The sequence below is a fragment of the Lonchura striata genome, chromosome 2 (assembly GCF_046129695.1).
Source record: "Lonchura striata isolate bLonStr1 chromosome 2, bLonStr1.mat, whole genome shotgun sequence".
Classification (NCBI taxonomy): domain Eukaryota; kingdom Metazoa; phylum Chordata; class Aves; order Passeriformes; family Estrildidae; genus Lonchura; species Lonchura striata.
This window is the reverse complement of record NC_134604.1, coordinates 78,392,900-78,409,211: the sequence shown is the minus strand read 5'-3', so window position 1 is coordinate 78,409,211 and position 16,312 is coordinate 78,392,900. Positions and strand designations below refer to the sequence as shown.

General features: G+C 39.8%; 1 protein-coding gene and 1 long non-coding RNA gene across 5 annotated transcripts in view; one reads left to right on the top strand and one right to left on the bottom strand.

The window, feature by feature from the left end:
• LOC110470546 (uncharacterized) overlaps nt 1–14,560 on the top strand; it is a 75,934-nt gene extending 61,374 nt beyond the window's left edge. Inside the window, exon 2 of the long non-coding RNA XR_013339503.1 lies at nt 14,374–14,560. This is a non-coding gene — a long non-coding RNA (uncharacterized LOC110470546). The remainder of the gene's footprint in view (nt 1–14,373) is intronic.
• CLYBL (citramalyl-CoA lyase) overlaps nt 1–16,312 on the bottom strand; it is a 164,476-nt gene that overhangs the window by 34,238 nt on the left and 113,926 nt on the right. The gene's annotated exons all lie outside the window — the stretch shown is intronic.

Genomic DNA, 16,312 nt, shown 5'->3' with positions numbered 1-16,312 from the left:
GTGTGTGTGTGTCTATGTGTACATAAACACAGAGACAGGTGTATACCTTACGATAATGTGTACAGAAATGTTTCAAGAAGTTTTTAATGATAGGAATATATACAGCAACTTAAATAAGTCAAAGTTTTGTTCATACAGGTAGGCAGTTATTCTTCTGTCTGCCAACTTTTATAAACACTTGAAAAAGAGATGTAAACAGCCTTTCAATTAACACAAATCAAGCTAGCACTAATTTAAGCTGGCTGTAAGAAGCAGTCTCTTCTTTTTTTCCCCCTGGCTTTCTGAAGATACTTTTTGTTTAGTGACAGATTAGCATCACAAATGAAAATTCTTTAGAAGCATTAGAGTTAATTAGTCTTCCTGGACAATCCAAATGAGCTACTGAATGATGAAACAAGGCCACAAAATATACAATCTAATATATCAGCTAAAAAAAGGATTATACTTTTCTTTAATCTGAATTTAAGAGTATGTTAATTTTTATTTAAAAATATTACAGTTTAAGATGTATTTACTTGGCAGTATGTAATAGATAACTATGGAAAATGTGTACGTTTAGACCTCTATTTTTTATTTTTACAAGTGCATATTTTTGTTAATGCTGATAATGAAAGACACTGCTGTCTGTCAAAAGTACATATGCTTTAGCAAACTATCAATCCCTCTTCAGCAGCTGATTTCAGATGTGATGATTCAAAGTGAGATATAGATCAAATGTTTTAAAGATTGGCAAATTATTGCCTCAGTTATTTAATAAGTTGATTGAAAAAAATACTTAAAGCCAGGAGAGGTTTTCTGAAAAAAACCCAGCTGGCCAGAACTTTATGTCAGCTTGTACTGGAGGAACCAGTGTCTGCCCCAAGATGCTTAGGATAGCTCCTAGGAACGAGGAAGGCATTAAGAAAAATCAGGTTAGGTGCGCCATGGCATCTTTTATCCTTCCTTTTTTTGGGAACAAACTTTTCCCAGCATATCAACAGTCTCAATAAAACTATGTGTTTCAAAGAGAAGGCTTGAAACAACAGTTGTGTTTCTGTTATTGTGAAAACACTGAGTAACAGCTCTTATCTCAGTTTTCATAATGTGCCTTATCTGCATTGGTAAATTTGCAAATTAATATTCTGTAATGTGAACAAAGCCCCACAGAATGTCCTAAGCCCAAATGTTCATAGTAAAACTATAGTGGTACAAAAATCTCTCAACTTTTCATTTTTGACTTCTGTTTTAAAGTTTCACCTTGTAGATGCATGTCTTTCCATGCAGTGGGGACTCAAGACCAGAAATGGTCACTCAGTTGTCTTACTCTGGGAAAGGCACTCCCAGAAGTTCTCCCACCAGATGGGTTCTTGAGTCATCTAGAAGAGGACTTCTGAAATCATCTCATGCTGCAGGCATGTTTTAAAAGTAGAAATTACATCATGTAATACTGCATATGCCCTTGGGAATCATACCATTCATATCAATTTCCATGTACAGACTCTCTGAGAAAATCTATACCTCAAGTTCAGCTGCCCCCACCTTCCTCCTGTGATGCAGCTCCAGCAAAGCCTGTGTCCCTCCAAACACTCACATGAGCTGCCTTGCCAAGCCCCAGGGTGTGCAACACATTCTCAGTTAAAGTTTAAAAACCTCATAGTGGTATGCTACACTGCTCATAGGCTGGAAATCAAGGAAAACCACCCAAAAAACAACCATACTACAAACCTAACTACTCCATCAAAACCCCATGAGGAGACACATGGTACCCATGGACTCATCACTGCACTTAGTCTGCTCTAGAGATTTGTCCCTATGTCATATGGGCACAAGCCCCTCTGCCACACTAAGTGAGGGCAGCAGGGATCTCTCCTTGGATCCCACACATTTAGCATTGTAGAAGTAGCCTGTAATTGCAGTAATTACTTCTGTGGGAGAATAATGATATGAGATGTTCAACACAGGAAACTTTGATCTAATGAGCTTTGCACTAAATTGACACAACTCTTGCCTTCCTGCAAAGCAAACTTGTTTTATAATTGTATTTCCCAGCCAGTGCTCACTTTAACAAAGATCCACCTTACTAAGGTGGATTTTGCCAGAAATCCTTCTTCTTTCCCTACCAGAAGAAGGGCTTCTTTTTGATAGAAATCCCACTTGCAAGGGGTGAGTTAAAGAATCCAACAATCCCACTTCACCCCAAATGCAGGTTTTAGCACGTCCTGCAGGCAACATATTCTCAGATGCTCCATATGATGAGGCAAAGCCCACTACACCTTCTGGCAGAGTCCCTGAAGGATGGGCAGTGGTACAAAAGCAGTTGCCCTCCCTTCTTTCCGCTCCTACTCTTCAGAAGTGGGAGAGGGGAAACAGCACCAGAACACCATGTCCCATGTGTTCCCGTACTGGCAGTGACTAGAGAGGCAGAGAGTGATCCCTGATAAAAAATACAATTTTTAAAAATAAACTCCATGACTCATGTATTCATGGCAAATAGTATGAACCTTTTAGAAATGAATTCACTTGTGTTCTGTGGTCTAAATAAAACATGACAATGTGAATTTTTCCCTGCCCAGACCTGTGATTTGTGTCAAAGGAACTGAGATTTTTCTCCAGTTTGAAACTGGGACCTGAGAAGGTGGTTGTTTTCTAGGTCAGATCTCTGTCAATCCTTCAGGATTGTAGGGTGGTATTTGTACATCACTGAGAGATATATTGTCCTGGTACAATGCAATACACACCTTTATAGACATGATGAGAATTGTTTATTGGTATTCTTCAAAACCTGATTAAGTCCCTCATTTAGATATTCCTGATGGCAGTGGAACAAGCTACTAGACCTTATGACACTTCCTTCTCTAAGCTTTTCTTCAACTTACTTCCCTGATTAAATAAATTATTTTTAAATGCTAGGTTGACTGAGAAGGTGCTCCTCAGTGGGGCTTCTGGAATATCTATGAAGTTTAAAGTTAGTGCATATTTCCCAATAAAACAATTAAGTAAACCAATATATGATTATTTCTGCAACATCTAAGCAGTTCCTACCCTCTTCTGCTTATTCCCATTCCATGCTTTGCTTTTTCTTTATGCAAGCATTTCCAATTAACTTTTTCTCGAGCTGAGATGCAAACTGGATCATTGAAGCATTTCCATCAGAGAAACTCAGGTTTTTCTGTGTGGAAGAGTAGGATTTTGTTTTTACCCCAGCCTATTTAATCAGTCCTGTTCACAGCCTGGCCAAACAAACAATTGCACCACAGCAAGAAAGGGCATGGCAAAGGAAGACAACAAGAAACTAGAGAGGGCAACATGGAAAAAGGAACTTCTTGAGCTGTTTTTGTTTTTCTTTCCACCACAGCCCAGCCAGCTGAGCACCCACCATTGCACCTAGTTTGTGCCCATGAGGAGAGTAGTAGGTAGGATTCAAGCAAATTCATGCATCCCTTAACAACCCTCACTACAAGCCCCCATTCTTGCATCCATATGAATTTCCTCATAGAATTACCTCAGCATAACCAACAGAGGCATCTGGAAGCAGAGAACCTTGTTAAATTATTGATTACTTGACTAACACAATTGTTGCCTTCATTTATGTTGTTCCCTTCATAACATTTTTCCAGACCTGAATATGCAGGGCTCCTTCACCTGTGCTTTTGTTAGCTACTCTTGCATCTGTCCAAGTCTGACATGAATTTCATTCACTTCAAGCAGACTGTCAGGGTTTGGGTTCAAATTCTTTACACATGGCTTATCAGGTATTTTCTCTCACTTTCTGGACAATGACTCTGTCAAATGTAGTGTAAGTAAAAGACTAATAAGAAAATGGGTTCAGCTTTGAACCATTTCTATAAACATACAATAAATGCTGGGGTCAGCCTGGACTTTGTACTGATTTAACTACTTCAGATTTATTTGACACCAATAACATTAAGTTGATGCAATGCTCTGGCATGAAACTATTTGCTAAAATGCTACTAGCAATATAATTTATTCTCCTGTGTTTATAAAATTCATGGACAATCAGGATTTTACAGCAACATAACTGCATTAATTCAGTACTGCTGCTTTGTTTATATTATATTAATTTTAAACTAACAGCAATAAAATAGAATTCAGTGTTTACAAGTTTGACACCCATTAAACTGCTTTTTTTCTCACTTTGTTTTCCTCTTATATTTTTTTTCCTACTCGCTTTATTGTTGTGCAACTGTCTGAACAAAGTATGTATTTAGCAATATTTTTTGTCCTTTTGACTAAGTGTGATTCTCCTTCTTGTTCTGAATGAAGGAATGCTAAAAGAGATTAATGAAAATGTGTTCTACTTGCCTAAAAAAATCTCTTTTTTGGGAAACTGTTCTGCTTTACTTGCTAACCAGTTTATATTTTTTGATTGCTCCAGTAATAATGTGTTTTGTATTGAGAACAGAAGGCAGTTTTCCCCCAGAGTGCTCAGAGACATTTTCTCCAGCCAGAATCCCCATTCCCATCACCTGCATCAGGTGCAGGTTAACCCTGGTGGGACTCAGGTGATACTCCCCTCCCTTTTCTTGGCAGTGGCTTCTCCCTGTGCTGCCAGCCTGCCACCAAGCATCGTGTCCTTTTGGCAGCCACCCCTGCAACCTCCGGAAGCTCCCTGGCTCCATTTCCTCATTCCAGCTGGCCACTGAGGCACTGTGGCCAGTGTGCTAGCAGTGCTTGTGCTGGTGTGTGCTTATGCTGCTGGATACAGAAGGTTGTTCCTGCCCTTCTCTGGTTATAGTGTCTTTGCTTTTGCTTAGGGTGGGGCTGTAGCTGGCACAATCCAAAGCGGTCCTACGGTTACTCTACATCTAGAGCACTTCACTTATGTTCTGAGGACAAAACACACAGGCATTAACACTCCTTGAATTTATCTGTTGGCAAGTTTCCTACCCATTTTTCTCCTCACTCTTTGATTTGGAAAGCAATCATCTATAAACTTCCTAGGAAGTCCCTCTTTAGAGGCAGTAGGTTTCTGCAGCACGGGTCAAGAAAACAAGTCCTTGTTGAATCCACTAGACCACTCCAATATCTGAGGGTGCAAGGTACAACAGTACCAGAAAACTAGTGTGAAATTTGTATCTTACCAAAGTCTCTTTCTTTCCTGGTTCTTCATCTGATCTATCACCTTCCCCACCAGGCTTCAGATGAAGTCAAAGAATCACAGGACTGCTGAGGTTGGAAGGGACCTCTGGGGATCATTTGTCCAATCCCCTGCTACAGCAGACACAACCCAGAGCTGCACACCTGGGACTGTGTCCAGATAGCTTTTGAATATCTCCAAGGATGGAGACTAACAGCTGCTGGGAAACCTGTCAGTGCTTAGTCACCTACACAGTAAAAAATTGTTCTGATGTTCAGAGAGAACATCCTGTGGTTCAGGCTATGCTCATTGCCTCCAGCCCTGTCACTGAGCATCCCTGAGCAGAGCCTGGCTTTGTCCTCTTTGCATCCTCCCTGCAGGTATTTATATACATGGATGGGATCCTCCTGAGCTGAACAGTCCCAGCTCTATAAGCCTGTCCTCAGAGGAGAGATATTCTAGGTCCTTCAACTTTTTTGGAGCCCATTTCTGAGGTTACTCCAGTATGTCCATGGCTCTTGAGTGGTGATACCTCTGGCATTCCCCTCGACATGATTTGCAAAGTTTAGAAGTCCTCTCTGCTCTTTGACAGATATCTTTGAGCATATTAAAACTGTTTACTTTTTACTTTTTTTTTTTTTATGTTAAGGTCCACTTAAAAAAATACTAGTAATCAGCACTCCATTTTATTTATTAATATTGTTGTTTTTAAAATTCTCATGTCCCTTCATGTTCTCAGCATCACCTTTTCTAATACAATCCATGTTTCCAACTGAGTGATTTGATCTTTGCTTTAAGATAATTTTTCATCTGTTGCTTATTTGGCTTTATTTCTTCTTGACCAGGTTTCACAGCTTCAGATTCTGTGTTGGCAGTTTCTTGGCCAGTTTTCCTTTCCTGTTGACCAGATATAATCTCTGCCAGTATGGATGCTAAGTTCTCTATTTCTGGCCAAGCAAGAGTCAATCACGCTCGATCTTACTAATATAAGATTACACTTAATAGAAATGTAATCCTCTTGGGAATTAACATCTGCCCTAACATAAACTTTGTCACATTTTATGAATGCTTATGAATATTAATTAATTATTCTAGCCCACTTACATGCATGTTTGTAAATAGACAGCTATTAGGACAATTAAAATAGCAAGACGAGTAGCAAAATGGCTTCAGTCTAACAGCTATATAAATATATATATATTTAAGAATACTACTTCTGCCTGTGTTTCTCAGGAAGGCCGTTGTTACGACTCCGTACGCATGTGGACCTACTTTCCAGCTATTCTTGTTTCACATCTATATTGCAGAATCACTGCAGAGCCACAGGCAGGATGAACCCCATTGTCCTCTCGACCATTCAAGCTTAGCACAAATGCACGATCTAGTGATGAGAGCTTTCACACAGCCAATTCTGAGTGCCCAGAAGTTCAGCTCAGCTTTTTCATCCTGAACAATGGGGAAGCAAGGGGGATAGCCTAATATTTCATCCTCTGTTTTGCCTACGTAGTCTTTGTCCACCAGTGTTCTGCGGCATTAAAGGTGAACCTCTTTCATGCAATAGCTATCAAAAAGCCTTCCTCCTCTAGATAAGGCAATGATGAGTTAGAGTCACTGTTTGCTGTTATCCTGATATGCTTTTCAAATGAAGAGGCTTTTTCTATAATCTATATAACTTGTTCTGCTCCTTCTGTGTCTTCCCACACCATGGCACACAATCTCTAGGTTAAACACAGGACAAAATTCTAAAAATTTGCTTTTCTGCTGTCCTGTCTCCCAGGCATGTCCCCCCCACCCCATCCCCCCTTCAAGCTCTTGTACTTTTTTTCACTGCTCGTAGTCAAACCAGTTATTGAAATGTTTTTGTTTGTTTTTTTGGTGTTTCCCTCCCTCACCTTCAGTTGATGTTTGTAAAGCATTTAACACTACACCAGGCGGGTTAATTTACTGCACTGGTAAAACAGGCTATTTGGAGTGTCTTGCAACACTGACATGTTTTCAGCTTGAAAATCAGATGTCTCCATCCCAAAGGAAAGAATTCTTGCCAAAGCTTTGTTTATATCGATGCCAGGTGCAATCTGGCCCAACAGTGGTAATGACATATGAACACTAAACAGTTTGTAAAAAACATACTTCAAAATGAAATCTGAATCCTGTCTATAAAGACCCAGGTAAAGGTCTTACTAGGAATTTGCCTGGTGTAGAAAAGTATTTCTTTGTAGAAACATTAATTTGGCTTCTGGGCTCCCTTTAGTGTTATTAGTGGCTTCTCATTTCAGTTTTTTCATTACAGTTTGTTTTTCTTTTGCTTCTGGTAGAGCTTTCAAAGCCAAAGGTTTATTGTGTAAAAACATTTTAACAAAAATTACTGTAATTACTGTATTTAATATTTTATTTTGTACATGGCTCTTGCATGTATGATTAGGAAAATAAACCTTTTCTTTTTTTGCTTCACAGAGAGCCACCCTGACCTGGTGAAAATTAGAAATACTGCAATGCAAAGCGTACTGCAGCACCTCTTGAAAGGGAATTGCCAGAATTTAATTGCATCCTCCTCTTCTTAAACAAGTTTAAAATAGGCTTTCATACCTAGAGGCGATTTTTTGGTTATTGGTAAGTTAAACCTGTGTAAGAGTCCTGACCCCTAGATGAAGTAACTCCCTGCCCATAGTGTGAAAGCATAAGAAACCCCGGTAGGCTGCAAATTGCATATGTTTGTCTCATCTCTGCGATAGTCACGTCCTTTGCAAACTTAAACAGATAAAACTGTGGAAAGCAGGGGTGGGTAGACACACTGAAACATTTTTAAAATGTACTCAAATTTTGTTTGCAAATCTGTATTAAATTGACACACCTACTAAATCAGCGGCCATTTAAATGAAGATCTGGCCCTAAAAAAATCAATACATTTATGTAGTGATCAGATTCTTCTCTCTTCAGAGGATCAGCGTTAAAACGAAATGCTCATTGCTGCTGTCAGTATGTGTGCTGCTGTAAGGAAGGTGCCCAGTGTGATCTACATATCCTATAGGCACAGAGCAAATCGCTTCCTCAAAGAGTAAACCAAACAAAAGCCAGAGAACAACAGCAATAAGAGACTATTTGACAAAAAGCTATTCATGTGCAGAACCCATTACCTCACCACATACCTAAGAGTGAGCCAGTGGCTTTGGGTTTTGTCTTAAGAAGAAGCTGAGGGAAATTTTCAGGATGCTTTTCCCATGTGTTTGAAGTAAAATCAGGAGATCAGTATGCCTTTAAAATGAGAGATAAGCCTCTTAATACTTTAACTCAAACTTCACAAATCATGATTTTTGAATCAGTGCCTCAGCAGAAAAGGAAAGACTCAGATTTGCAGATGGCAAGTTGCTTGCTGCAATCTGAAAGGGTCTATACTATAATGGCAAAAAATATGACTATATACACTTTCTTCCTCTGTCCATCTGCCACTGTTATAGTCTAGTGTGGGGGTGATTTTATTTAAATTTGGACTGTTTGCAGGCTGATTTCTCATTTCTGCAATCATTAGGTTTGTAACAAAAAGAGTAAATAGATTAAAAAAAAAATCCCAACTGATGCCTTAGTGCTGTGTGACTTAAATAGGGAAATCATTGCTATAAACTGCCACCAGAAGAACTCTGCATACATCTGCTGCTGGTCTGCATGGTATCTCATCCAGTGACTGTATGTGTACATATGTATGTGGAAGGAATCTTTGGGACTCTTCTAAATTCTTGCAAGTACTTTCTGAAATGGAAGATGCAGAATCTTCTGGTTGTAATGACCAGGCATACCAAGAAAAATAGAAGTATATTAATAATAGAAAATGCGTAATGCAAATAGATATCTAATTTATTAATATTTAAAGGTCATAGGGAGAGTCATCTTGTTTTACTCACTTATTATTCTCCTTCATCCAAGGAAATGACACAGTAGATGCCCTGTGAGCTAGTTTCCCCCACACTCATAAGAAAAAAGGTCAATGGACAGAGATATGTATTTATCAAGACACAGAGACATTGAAAAGCTGTCAGGAACCATGACTGCAAGGCATCAGATCATTCACCTTTCCCCCTGGTCAAGACTTACCACAAAGAGGACATACAGATGGATTTTTGTTTTCTTGTTTTTCAGAGGAAGTGGATTTGCCTAGAAAAAGCCTTTGTGCTTTTAGTCATCAGGCCCTCGTGATTGCAGGGACCACTTGGTGGATGTGCCTCCTGGAGTGGTGGTCCTCCTGGACAAATCCCCCGGCCCAGAATGGTCCCCTGTGCTTTCCCCATGCCCTTGGCTCCCAGTGGCACTGGCGCACCAAGGCGGGGTCCCGGGGCTCTGCAGAGGGGGCTCTGGCCCCAGCACGTCCTGCTCCCCAGAAGGCAAGCTGGTGATTGCAGGGAACAGAAACAGCTGTCCAAAACTGCCAGCTCTGCCAGGCTGATGGCAAAGGAATTCCTTCAAATAAGGGAAATTGATATGTTGATATGTTGCATTTTTAAAATGGCCTGTGATGTTACATGATAAGCTGTTTTAGGGCTTGTAGGTCATTAGCTCAGTGCATCTGAAAAAAATAATATCTGAAGACAGACTTCTAAAGGATTCACTTTAAATAGCTTATTCTGTGAGAATGAAAAAACATCAAACCAAAACTATCGCTGAACACTGATTCCTGTTTCTTTCACACTGCAGAAGTGTCAGTGTGCAAGATGGAAAATCAAGCCCACTGGGACAGGACATATTTTGAATCTGTGTTTTTTTGCAAGATGGAAGAAAACAAAGCAGCTGCCCACAAGGTTTCATCTTGCTCTGAGTCCCATGGCAACTCCACCAGTGAAGAGGGGAGATGAATTTTGCCCATTGCTTAGCAGTACCTTGCAAAGTATACATGGAGGTATCAGTCATCTTCTTGGTCTAAATACTATTGAAATTTAGCCACCTTTTGGATGGCCCACCTTATATATTTTTTTACTTTCTTTCTTCTTTTTCCTTCAAAATTTAAAAGGAACTTTGATTTTTTATTGTTTACATTCAATATTTATCTCCATTAAGATAGTATTGATATAATTTTGCATGCATGTTGTTCTAAAGTCACTGAAACCAGTGGTAAAGAGTACTGAAGAACATTGTTTGCCATGAATCTGAAAATTTATAAACATTAATATATTTGTTTAATATAAGAAAATGAATAGGCAGGACAGATTTTGTTGCACAGTTCTGAAATTTGGCTCTTTGTCTAATGCCAATGTAAAAAATAAGTGGGTTTTAAGCTATGCAAAGTTTAAACTATCCAGCATCTTTGTCACTTATTTCACGTCAAGTGGACATAGAATGTAGCGATTGTGATAAGGAGGCTTTTCACATCCATTTCTACCAGTAGTAACCCAAGACACAGAGGGGGGTAAAGAACAAGGGTCATATTTATAATATGGAATGCTACAAAATGTATCTCTTCAAGTTTTCAGCTGAACTGAGATATTTATCTTAACAAGATCTAATTAGACCTAATTTCCATAGCATATCAATTATTTTCCTCATTAGAGTAGCTAATGCCATGTTCAGATATCATGGCAATCAAGCTTGCGATTTCTGGAAAAACTGGTTAGAAGGCTTAGTATTAAGTGTGTTTCCAACTGTGAAATTTATCCTTCTGAGCAATGCCTCCCAGTTTACTCACTTTGTTCCAGGATTCTCTGCAGCATATGGCCACTGGAACCCATTAAATAACACAAAGTAAGACAGGCAGCGATGAGTCAAAAATAGCTGCACTAGTGAATCGCCTTTCAAAATTCTGTCTCTAACAAGAAAAATAATGAAGAATAAGACATGCAATTAGAAGAAATTAAGGTCAATTTTCAAGCCGGGTTGCCTACATGGTGGTTTCAAAATCCACGTTAGGAACCTCAAATAAAAGCAGTCTGATTGAACACCTGCAGCTCTTGGCAATGCACTCGTGTATATAAGGCAGCCAGGCAATTCTTGCACTCAGAGTGTCTACCTCTTGATTTTATTTTCCCCAGTTCCTAAACATTCTAAAACTGGGTTCTAATCACTAGGTTTAACATGTTCCTTTTTCCTCCTAAGGAAGATACCCACTGCTTCCAGTGCAGGGCCATATGTGTGCCATATACTTGTTGGACAAGTCCCATTCACTCAGCGTGAGAGTGAAGGCACTTTTTTCATTACAGGAGCTTGTTGCATTGTATTTGGCCAAATGCGTTGTCACAATACACTTGGATTCCTTGCATCCAGCCTGAGTAATCTAGAAGTTTGGTGCCCGCTCTAAGGTTTTTTTCTAGAGGTTTTGTTACAGAGGTCAGTATGTCTGCAAGGAGATTTCTCTTCTAGAGTGGCTGCCTGAGGTATTGAGATTATTTGTTCTTTGGAGGGACCCAGATCCCACAGCTGAAGCACCTCCTTCCAAGGGAGCTACAACAGTCAAGCTGAATCTCACCTCAGTGTTTCCATGGCTGGTGTCTCCTATCCCAGATGAGACACACAGCATTTTGCTAATATGAAAGGCAAAGGTAGACATCTCTGCTGCTATAAGAATATTACACTAGCAGTGGATCTGAGCTCAATGTATGGGTGTACTGACATGCTTCATGGCTGAGGGCAGCTTCCATTTGCAGCTACACCTTAACCAACGATTTATTTATTTCCTCTCATTTAAAATATGTCTAGTGCTCTCAATGGGTATGCTTTGAATGAGATATATGCAAGTTTCTGAATAAAGGGAATTCTATACTTGATGCATTTTCATAGAATCACAGAATGGTTTTGAAGCTTTGTTATTATACTTATTATTTGGTTATGTTTGTATCCAGCTCCCTTCATTCGCAAATAAAAATATGCTTCATCTGGCTGTCCAAATAATATATTCAAACAAAGTATACCAGAAAATAAACAACTGTGCTCTTCTGACCTGTGTTATGAACAATAAAAAGTTACCTAAAGGTCCAGAGAAGGTACATGCTGTGTTTTTCCCCTTATATCTAAGCATGTCTATGAATTTAATAGGCATATTCAGGTATTGTGCAGATAGGAATCCAGCCACATTTCTACTAATTGATTTGAAATTATATGGACAGTAACGGTGCCAGAAGACAATTTAGTTTGCTCTTTCATACTGAGATGAAGTTGTTTGGTTTTCTTAAAAGAAATAAAACTGATAATTGTCACTACAGTAAGTAAATATGTCTGAATACATGCAGAAAGCAGATCTATTGGGTAAGAAGGTTACAGAATCTCATTTTGTGGTCCATCTGCTCCCTCTTTGCTTCCCAAGCCAACAGACACTAATCTGGGATGAACAAACTGACAGGACATGGGGGAGGAGTAGATGGTCATGATTCCTGTATGTTTCAGCTTTTTGATATATATTCTCATGCCATTGTGATATAATAGAAGGAAAATAATGCAGTGGAGTCAGGGGGACAATTGCAACAATTATGCATTGCAGCAGCATTTTACTGCTCAAGATTTTCTCACATATTCAGTTCAATTTACAAGTTTTACCACTGAGATCTGAGCATACAAAATTAGTGTTTGAGGGGAAAAAGATGCATTTCTGGAAAAGATTGTTAAGCAGATCATAAGCTGAAATAAACAGTAAAATTATCAGATTGAGTTAAGAAAAGTGTTCAGAGTTCTCCTGCTGGATTTTTTCCCTAATTTGGATCGATGTTGATGGTCTTGGAGAAAATGTGAACATCATCCTAGTAAAAATTTCTAGTAGCCATAGCATGAAATAAAAGTGGTTCAAGAGGATGAGAATTAAATAAAGAAGTGATAGGGATAAAATCAAACTTCCAAGCCATGGACCATGAGTGCAAAAAACAAAGCCGAAGTGGCAGTGTGGCTAATGAGGAATGAAAATGAGAGAGGGATGTGCTTTATGACTGTGCAGTAATCAAAAAAAGGGCCAATGGAGCTGTATCATGTCATCTCCATCTCTATACAGCTCAGCAACAACAGTGCTGCCAGTTTTACTTCTAGTTCTGGTCACTTTGTCATCAGAAAGACCATAATGAATAGAAATAAATTTCTACGGAAGCAAAATGGAGCAAAGTGAAGAAAAGAGATTAAAAAAGATAAATATGTATTGTTTGGTTTAACTATATTCAAGATGCAAGGCATGCACAAATAATTCAAGTGTTTGAATGCTTCATGAGAATGGGTAAGTTCTTGAACATAACAAAAGAGAAGCACCAATATAATTTTGGATAAGAACTATGAAGAAGTTACAAAAAACAAAGCTGTTGTCAGCAGGGAAGTATGCCTAATGATTAAAGCACCTAATCCAAGACTTAAAAATAATTTCGACCACAAGATGTGAAGCACTGATGCAACATAAGGTCCCTCTGCCAGGTGAAGGCTGTTCAAAATTTCTAAAAGGGTAACTTTGACCCAGATCAGAGGCTGTGGGTGTGCACAAAAATGACTTGACTTCCCTCAGCTAACCATGGATTTCATATGGATTCCTTCTTATTCCCCGTCCATTCCCACCCTTCCAAAGCCACCTGGCTGTCCCTTGGATATGGTTACCCTCCTTTATATGCAGGGCCATGATGATTCATGAGAGTAGCTTAACTTTGATGCATGAGCCAAGATGCACATTTGTCAGTCTAGAATAGCATGGATCCAAGTCACATCCTCTGGTCTGTGTGATGCCTTCAAATGGTCAGAGTTATCACCAAAAAGTCAGCCTAAGCTCTATCTTCTCACTCTCTTGTATTTTGGAAACTGCTCTTGATGCATTCATCTTTCACAGAGGCTGTCAAAAATTCTCTGTTCCCAGGAGAAGGCACAGGCCCTGACACAGGACCTAAACTTTTCATGGCCTAAGGACTTTGTCCTTACAGGCTTACTCACTAGAATTAATGGCTTTGAATCACATGATATTGATTATGTAAGAGACAAGAATTTTACACAGCAAAGCTTATACATAATTACAGTTCTTCCTCTGAACTTCATCTAATGCTTCAGGATTTATAAAAATCAAACTTAAACTTGAGATAACAAAATAGATTCCCAGCACAGCAAGCTTTTCCAGACAAACCTGCCCAGAACTCTTTTCTTATGGTTTAATGTACTGCAGGCACAGTATGCAATCACAGAATAAGCATACGCTTGGCATGAGTCAAGATGTGCATTTGTCAGCTTAGAATAGCATGGGTCCAAGTCACATCCACTGGTCTGTGTGATGCCTTCAAATTGTCAGACCCATCACCAAAAAGTCAGTCTAAGCTCTTCTCACTATCTTGTATTTTGGAAGCTGGTCTTGATGCATTTTTCTTTCACAGAGTCTGTCAAAAATTCTGTGCTCCCAAGAGTAAGAAGAAAACAACTTTCTCCTTCTACCTACACTGGATGAGAGATCCTTGGAACAAGTGGCAGGCCCTTTGTGATTAATAGTCCTTGACTGGATTATTTAATGAATATACTCTTGCTTTTTGACTGATGTTTATTGCCATACTATCGAAAGGAAAATGAGTCTAACTATTCATTGCGTGAAACAGAGCTGCTTTTTGATTTGCTTGGAACGTGCCACTTGGTAATTTTTCTTGTTTGAAGCATCTTGGCATCTGCAGCCAAAGGCAGACAACTCAAGGACACAGCTGGTCCTACAGGCTCTAGAGAAACCCTGGGAACAAAACCAGAGCTGCAGAGTTGAGAGAAGACTCCACAGAGTGAACGTGCAAAATCAGACTTGGCAGAGAAAGCCACCACAAGTGTGGAGCACAACCAGGCTTCAGTGAGTGCCTCAGTGGAAAACGTAAGGGCCTTCGTCCAAAACATGAGTAGCAGAGGTCAGCTAATGAATAATACAGCAACAACACTTTCTCCTCATCTAAATCCCGTATCCAGCCTTTAGATGCCATCTCTTGATGCAGCTGGAAAGCCAATGCAAGCGAAGAATACTTTGACAACTCGTGCGTCCATCACCTGTGGGAAGAGAGGGCCAACAGCTCTGCTGGCTTTCACTCACAGTCACGGATGTTTGGTAGTGTAGCAGAGAAAGTTGTGCAATCACCAGCTTCCAGGTAGCCATGGCAGTGGTTCTGTTCCCTCTTTGCAAGGGAGTTCATAAGCTATGTATGTGGTTCTTCTCATCCTGCAGCTCTTGCACTGCTGCTAAGTCTTCACTGTGGCTGCTGGGCCCCCTGCCTCTCCCTCTCCTGCAGGATAGATAGTGAGGTGCTCTGTAATTCCAGATCCACCTGCAGTCTGGCTCTCCCTGTGCATGGTCTGGATGGCACAGGAGATGGTACTGTGCCTGGAGACTCCAAGCACAGCTCTGATCTCCCTTACCGGGTCTTTGTTTTCTCCCAGCATATACTTCTGTATTGTGTGAGCTGCTGAAAATCAAACAGCATCCTGGAAATGGCACAGTTTCTGTGGCAGGTTAGCTGATGTGGTGGCTAGTGCCCCACACTGCAGAGGGTGGGAAAGCCAAATGCAACAGGGCTGTGCACCAGACCTATGTCCAAAAAGAAGGGAGCCAGACCAGTCAAAATTACATAGGTGGGCAGGTTGAAGGACCTAAGTAATCCACCCCAACTGAGCAGACCTACATAGAACTGCTGCCAACCATACATGTAAGAGAAACCACTTGTTGATGTAAAATACACCCTGAACAGAGTTATAAACAGAATTAACATGAAAATATGGATGTTCAGATGAATGAATTAAAAGCAATGACAACTTTGATTGGTTCATAAAATATGCAATTAATTTTTTTCTGCAGAAAAATCAAAACACACAATTTGTAAAGAAGAACCCAATTCACCCTATATGTTTTAGGTCCAATTTATTTAGCAAAAAACAAATGAAAGAGATTTAAAGGAATCTTTGCACAAGTGTTGAAGAAGAATCCAGCCCCCTTGACTGCACATCATGCAGGGCTGTCCTCTGTCTGGCAGCAAACTCCCACCCTTTCCACCAAAATAACATTTGCTTACTAGTCTCTCTCCAAAAGGTGTAAATGGGCTCTTGTTTGAGCTCATCACAGATTCAGCTATATTCTTTTATCTCCAGTAATCTGGAGATTTTTTTCCCTGCAGATAGTTTCTGTGTTCCATTCGCTGCTATTTGCTAGAGAAAGACTCTTGGGCTTTTTGCCCTTTGTATTTCCTCTCTTCTTTCATGTGGAGAAGACTGCCAACGTGGGATTTGCAAACTGCTGCCAATATGGGATTTGTGCTGCTGCGGCTGCCAATCTTTAATTTAGCATATGTATAA